This window comes from Elephantulus edwardii, unplaced genomic scaffold (genome assembly GCF_000299155.1).
Source record: "Elephantulus edwardii isolate Elephantulus edwardi_28Jun2011 unplaced genomic scaffold, EleEdw1.0 scaffold00059, whole genome shotgun sequence".
Taxonomy (NCBI): domain Eukaryota; kingdom Metazoa; phylum Chordata; class Mammalia; order Macroscelidea; family Macroscelididae; genus Elephantulus; species Elephantulus edwardii.
The window spans coordinates 4,379,858-4,387,732 of NW_006399809.1; the positions used below are offsets into that span (position 1 = coordinate 4,379,858).

The 7,875-nt window shown below is 41.0% G+C and overlaps 1 pseudogene; it reads right to left on the minus strand.

Moving 5' to 3' along the window:
• Positions 1 to 1,136: 1,136 nt before the first annotated feature.
• On the minus strand, positions 1,137 to 1,352 carry LOC102870670 (annotated as a pseudogene).
• Between the last annotated feature and the right edge of the window lie 6,523 nt (positions 1,353 to 7,875).

The window sequence follows — 7,875 nt, forward strand, 5'->3', positions numbered from 1 at the left end:
ACTCTCTGATGCATAACAAGTGATTGCAAAGACCATGGCCTGTATCAGACGCACCTTGGTCTCCAGAGAAACACCATTGCTCTTGGAACTTTGAATTCATTCCTCAACTGGAGGGAGGGGGAAACCTGTATGCATGCGCACACAGGTGCGCATGCACACACACATTTTGGATTTGATTACTGTATTTTTGTTGTTGCTAGATGCTGTTGGGTCAAGTGCAACTTAAGAACATCAGATCTGAACACTGCCGCATCCTGTGCCATCTTTATTCTATTTACTACGCTAGAGCCCATTGTTATAGTTATTGTGTCAGTCCACCTCATTGAAGGTCATGTGATCCTTTACTGACCCTTTACTTCTCAGAACATGTCTTTCTCCAAGAACGGGCCCTGCCCAACAACATACCTAAAGCATGTGATAGGAAATTTCACCATTCTCTCTAAAGAGCAACCTGGTTGCAAGTGTTCCTCCTCTTGGCAATCCATGGAATATGTAGTGTTCTTCTCCAGCACCATCGGCTCAAAGGCATTAATTCTTCTTCTGCTATGTTTATTCACTGCCTAACTCAGATGCATAGCAAGAAATTGAAAAGATAATGGCTTGGATCAAGTGCATCTTAGTCTTTAAATTGTAATCATTGCTCTTCAGGACTTTGGTGAATTTTCCAATTGCAGACTTTCCGTTCCCAATGCAACACACTTCTTTATTTCCTGACCACTGATATGAAGATTGTTAATTGTGGAGCCACATAAGAGTAATAAACTTCTGACTTTTCTCCATTTATGATGATGTTGCCTGTTAGTCCAGTGGTCAAGATTTTTGTTGTTGACATGTAATCCATACTGAAGGCTGTACTCCTTGACCTGTAGCAGCCAGCACTTCAAGTCCTTCTCACTTTCAGCCATCAAGGTTGTGTTATTTGCATAATGAAAGTTGTTGAAGAATCTTTCTCTGATGCCTCATTCTTCATAAAGTCTTACTTCCTGAATGATTTGTTCAGCATAGAGATGAAACAGCTATGCAGAAAGAATACAGCCCTGACACCCATCTTTCTTCTTCTTCCTTTTTTAATTCCACAGCACATGGGAGATTTATTCACCTAGTGCAGCTCCAGTACAGATTGGCTCCGAGGAACTTCACTTCAGTATGCTTTCGTCTTGGGCTTCTGCCAGTTCTCTGGTGATCCACTTCAGTTCATCCTGCTGCTGCTTCTCCTCGGCTGCCATCCTCCTTTCCTCTTAGGCCCGCGGTTTCAGGTGTAGAGAGCTTGGCTCTCCATAGGCCATGCCGAGGAAGAGCGCGGAGTAGCGGTGGAGCTTGATGAGCGGAGAGACCTGAACCAGGGACACCATTTTGTCCCTGACCTTCATTGTATTGCTCTGTTTGGAAAGCAACTTCCTGGTCAAAGGATAGGTTTCACGTGAGCACAATTAAGTGTTCTGGGATTCACATTCTTCTCAGTGTTTACCATAATTTGTTATGATCTACACAATCAAATGCCTTCGCATAGTCAATAAAACACAAATAGACATCTTTCTGATGGTCCACACTTTGATCCAAGATCCATACAATATCAATAATGATATCCCTAGTGCCATGTTATTGTTGTTGTTATGTGCCGTCAAGTCGCTTGCGACTCATAGCGACCCTATGTACAACATCCCTAAACTCTGCTATGTCCTGTGCCAATCGCACTATCTCCAATACACCCATCCCAATTACTCCAGTCACCGAATCAATCCACCTCATAGGGGGCCTTCCCCTTCTGCGCTGTCCCTCCAACCTACCAAGCATTATGTCCCTCTCCAAGGACCTGTCCCTCCTTGCAACATGTCCAAAGTATGTTAGGAGGAGCCTTAGAATCCTTGCCTCCAAGGATCAGCCCAGTTTGACCCTTTCCAGAATGAATCTGTTTGTTTTCCTAGCAGTCCATGGTACCCTCAATACTCTTCTCCAGCACCACAGCTCAAAGGCATCAATTCTCCTTCTATCCTCCTTAGTCATTGTCCAACTCTCTGATGCATAACAAGTGATTGCAAAGACCGTGGCCTATATCAGACGCACCTTTGTCTCCAAAGAGACACCATTGATCTTCAATACTTTGGAGGGGTCCCTAACAGCAGACTTTCCCATGGCAATACGTCTTCTAATTTCCTGGCTACCGGTGCCGAGAGTGTTGACTGTGGAGCCAAGCAAACTGAAGCTGTGAACAATCTCAATCTCTTCACCCTAGTGCCATAGCCTCTCCTAAATCAACTTTACATTTTCTCAACATCAAGTTGATATTTTTAATATTGATTTAAGGGGGATTTTCCACTATTGAAGTCTATAGATTTTTTTTCATTTATAATGATAGTTTAAACAATTAGGTTCCTTTAGGAACTTTTCTTTATGCCACATAGAGCAAGAACAACCTCTCTGCACATCTGGGTGCTGGAAACATGACAGGATGGCTTCAGTAGCCATGACCCAGACAGCAAAGTGCCTTGTGAGAGTGAAAACCTTAGCCTTCAGAGAAAGAACTGTTTAAAAGGAATATATGACTAGGTGTTGTTTGCATGACAGCAGTCCAGAACAAGAAGTGCATAGCAAAGTAGACTCGGGGAGGGGAGAGGGAGGATATTGTACAACAATGAATGATTGGAAATTCAAGTTCTTGGTAAACTTTCATTAAAATCTCAATAAAAAATAAAAAGGAGAAAGAGAATCAATGAATATCCCACCACAGAGAGGACTAGAACTATGAGAAGCCTTTCCAAGCTAGCCGGAGGAAATCCTTTTAGAACTTTTGCTAATGTGATGCCCAGAAGAAGGTAATTCTGGATTAAGGGAGTTGGGGGAAAAGGATATCCATAGAACCAAAGACAAAAGAACTATGAATCAGATACACCAACCTCAGAGCTGAATTAGAATTGGAAGCTGGGAATATGGCAATGGATTTCAAGTTTTGCTATGAGAAGATGGAGGAACATGCTGAAGTGTGAGGGTATCTAAGCACCTACTAATGATGAGAGGATGAAAGTAAAACCTATCTGCTAGGCTTATGAATCTGTGTAGTCACTGTCAGATTAACTGGAACCAGTTTTGCTTCCAAGTCCTTCTTATTTTCAGCAAGCAAGGTTGTCTTCTACATGTGGCAGGTTACCGATGAATCTTCCTCCAATCCTGATTTCACATTCTTGTTCACAGAGTCCATCTTCCTGAATAATTTCTTCAGATTCTCACCCTTGGGCCAATTGACAGCACCATGATGAATGGAGAAGAGATTGAGGTTGTTAACAGTTATAAATCGCTTGGCTCCATAATCAACACTCTTGGCACCAGCAGTCAGGAACTTAAAAGATAAATTGCATTGGGTAAATCTGCGGTCAGGGACCTTCCCAGAGTATTGAGAAGCAATGATGTCAGTTTAGAGACTAAGGTATTCCTGATCCAGGCCATGCTCTTTGTAATTACTTGCTCTGCGTCAGATAGCTGGACAATGACTAAAGATGACAGAAGAAGAATTGATTCCTTTAAAAAGTGGTGCTGGAGAAAAGTATTGAGCCATGGATAGCTAAGAAAACAAATTGGTCTGTCTTGGAGAGGGTGAAACCAAGTTTCTCCTTCGAGGCTAGGATTTTTTTTTTTTTTTTTGAGGCTAGGATTTTTGAAGCTCTGTCTCACATAGTTTGGGCATGTAGCCAGGAGGGAACAATCCTTGGAGAAGGACATCATGCTCAGAAGGGTAGAAGGACAGCACAGCAAAGGAAGACCTGGCTGAGGTCGATTGATGCAGTAACTAGAGCAGTGGGGGTAGATGTGCCAGAGTCAGAGAGATTGGCTCAGGACAGGGAAGCCTTCAGGGTCACTATGAGTTGAAGGCAACTCAATGGCACATAATAACAACAACAAAATACATGCTGAATACATATAGAGAAAGGATACAATTCTGATCCACACCTTTCTTAATTTTAAATCATGTAAGATTTCATTTTAAACCATTAACTCTGTTCAGATAGCAGTCTCGTGGTCCAGTTATAGGTTTCACATGAGCACAGTTAAGTATTCTGGGATTTCCATTTTTCTAAACATTAGCCATAATTTGTTATGATCCATAATGCTTTTGCATAATCAATAAAGCATGAGTAGACATTCTTCTGGTATTCTTGACTTTCAGCCAGGATCCATCTGACATCATCAGTGAGATCCCTAGTGCCACAGCCTCTTCTAAATCCTATTTAAACTTCTGGAAGTTATCAAAGTATTGCACTAGACATTTTTTAATGATCCTCAATATTATTTTGCTTGTATGTAGTATTAATGAAATTGTTTTATAATTTCCTCATTTTGTTGGATCACCTTTCTGAGAATGAAAACATGGATCTCTCCAATGCAGTCTTCAATGAATTTTTTTTTTTGATGCAACAGCAAGAGGAGAGGTTTATTGCGGAGCTCCGGGCCGACCCTTATCTCTCACAGGAGACAGAGGAGTCGACCGCGAGCAGACAAAGTTGGCTTTTTTTATACACCTTAGGGGGATACAACTGGGTATCAGCTTCTCATTGGGTGATGGTCTTCAATGAATTGATGCCTTGGAGTTGTGGTGCTGGAGAACAGAATTGAATATACCATGGAGCACTGGGAGAATAAACAGTCTACAATGGAGAGAATGAAACCAAGTTTCTCCTTGAAGACTAGCATTTTTAAGTTCCATCTCACATACTTTAAGCACGTGGCCAGGAGAGACCAATCCTTGGAGAAGGGCATCATGCTTGGAAGGGTGGAGAGACAAGGTAGGAGAGGGAGGACCAAGATGAGATGGATTGACATAGTAACCAGGGCAATGAGTTTAGGTGTGTCAGAGTCAATGAGACTGGCTCAGGATAGGGAAGGGTTCAGAGCTATCATACATAGGGTTGCTATGAGTTGCAGCTGCCTCAATGGCACATAACAACAAAAACAATGCAGTCTTCAAGATGAGTTGCATCTCAACATCTAGAAAACAAAATTTTTTGCCAGTGGACCAATATACAACATCATGACAGATGGAAAATGGATTGAAATGATCAATAACTTCACCTTAGTAGTATCAACAATCAACACTCTCAAGAGTTGGTATTGCACTGGAAAAGTCTGCAATCAGGGACATTTCCAAATTACTGAAGAGCAATGATGTCAGTTTGAAGATGAAAATGTATCTGATCCAGGCTATGATATTTTAAATCACTTGCTATACAAATGAGAGCAGACAGTGAATAAGGATGATAGAAGAATAATTGATTCCTTTGAGGTATGGTGTTGGAGAAGAGTACTACTGAGTATCCAATGGAGTGTCAAAAGAACAAACAAAAATGACTTGGAGAAGGTGCAGCCAGAGTGTTCTTTGGAAGTAAGAATGTTAAAGATAAAAAAAAATAAAAAAAATTTAAAAAAAGAATGTTAAAGCTTCATCTCATATATTTTGGATATGTTGCTAGCAGAGGCTATTCTTTGGAGAAGGACATCAAGCTTAGAAAGATGGGGAGGTTTGACGAAAGAGAGGAAGACCCTTAACTAGAAGGCTTAACACAGTAACTGACGCAATGGCCTCAATTGTTCCAGAAATTGTGAGAACGACAAAGGCTGGGACAGGGTTCAGATCTGTTGTTCATAGGACCTCATGGGTTGTACTTAATGGTATTTTACAATAACAACAGTTTTTCTTCCAAACTCAGAGTAGGTTTGTGGATATGAAAATCTCTAAGTCAATAGGTCTAAAACTTCTAAAAATAGTAATGCTAATATTTCTGGGAGTAAAACTATTTAAAATTATCTTTTAAAGTTACAAGCTGGGGTAATACAGTCTGTTAGGAATTGTACTGCTAACCCAAAGGCAGTGTCTCTATGGTGGTTTGAATCCAGCAGCCACTCCACAGGAGAAAGATGGTCAGTCTTCTTCCATGCAACTGACAGCCTTGGAAACCCATTGGAGGATCAGCTATGAATTGGTTACTACTCTATGGAAAGAGTTTTGAGTGTTTTTTGAACATGTGCTTTAGGCATCATTGAAGGGTAAAGTAGGAGACAACAGAATAGTTAATTGTGAAGTCAGATCATTTGCCATGCTGATTAGACCATACTGTGGGACCTTTGTACAAGCAAAAAGAAGAGGTAAAGACAATGGGAACCTGGATAGACAAATGGAAGATCCCTAAAGTAAACAGCAAGGTGAAGATCCTATAGCCAGCTTCTGCTCAAAAAGAGTTAAAAATTGATGGAGTCTAGTCAGGCATATCAAAGGCAGAATAAGAATAGACTAGACTAGACTAGACTAGACTAGACTAGACTAGACTAGAATAGAATAGAACAGAACTATCCAATAGGATATCTGAAGCTGAAAAATGTTACAGGAGTGGAGTGCTTCATCTATCTCCCAAAGACTGGTTGGTAGGTATGAAATGCAAATCCACTACACTAGCAAGGCTCCTTTAATCCCCTTGAATAGGATCTACCTACCCCATCATCATTCTTTGAAATTCTAGAGTGTAAGAACAAGATGAGCAGTATAAGATGGGTCTAGCAGTACCCCAGATACATAACAAGTTTCACTTGAAAATCTGTCATCTTCAGTCTTATTCTTGCAAAAGAAAACATGATTCATAGTGAATGAATAGGTCCCAAACTAGACTACAAAAATAAGTATGTTCTAAAATATTTTTATTGGGGTCTGTCACTTACATATTTCCTCAAATATTATGTCTTGAAATTGAGGGAAAAGGAAGAAATGAAGCATTTTAAGACCAGACAACATTTAACAAGATTTTAGGGTGGTGGCAAACTCAATAGTTAAAGGATTTAAACTTCGAAACTGGCCCCCTAGACTAAAAGGACACTTCTTTTAAAATTATTTTTAATTACTTTTAGACTTCCCTGTGTACAACTGCTCTGACCCCTGCTCTATCTTGAGCCAAGCTTATCATCTCTGACACTCGCACCTCCATTTCCCCAGTAAGTGAGGCAATCCATCTCATCCAGGGTCTTCCTCTCTTGGACTGTCCCTCCATCCTTCCAAGTGTGATGTTCCTCTCCAAGGACTGGTCCTTCCTTGCAACATGCCCAAAGTATGTAAAATGGAGCTTCAGGATCCTTGCCTCTAAGAAGCACCCTGCTTTCACCTTTTCCAGAACAAACCAATTTGTTCTCCTAGGAGTCCATGGTATAGTCAATACTCTTCTCCAGCACTACAACTCAAAGGCATTGATTCTCCTTCTATCATCCCTAGTCATTGTCCAGCTTTCTGATGCATAGCAAGTAATTGAAAAGACCATGGCCTGGATCAGGAACACCTTAGTGTCCAGACTGACATCATTGCTCTTCAGTACTCTGATGAAGTCCCTGGCAGCACATTTTGCCTTTTGACTTCCTGGCTGCTGGTAGCAAGAGTGCTGACTGTGGAACTAAGCAAGCTGAAGCTGTTATCAATTTCAACCCCTTTATTATCTATCATGATACTGCCAGTTGGCCCAGTGGTGAGAATGGTGAGAATCTCTTCTTTTTGTTTAAATTTCCATTCATTCATTGTTGCACTTTTCTCCCTGTCCACCCCTCCCCCCCAGTTTGCTCCTCTCTTTGAAAAGTAAAAGAAAAATTCCTTCATTGGTATACAATACCCACCCCAACCCCTGCCCAGAGTACACTCCACTATGCAACCTTAATTCTGGAATCTTATGATAACCGTAATACCCTATCATATATCGCTTGTAAACTGTTCTCTCAATCATCTGTATATGTAATTTATCCAGTTTTTCTCAGTCTTACCCCAGCCCTGATGTCAGTCCCATCCTACAACACTGGCACTATGCAGTATTTGTCTTTTTGTGACTGAGCTATTTCACTCAGCATAATGTCCTCCAG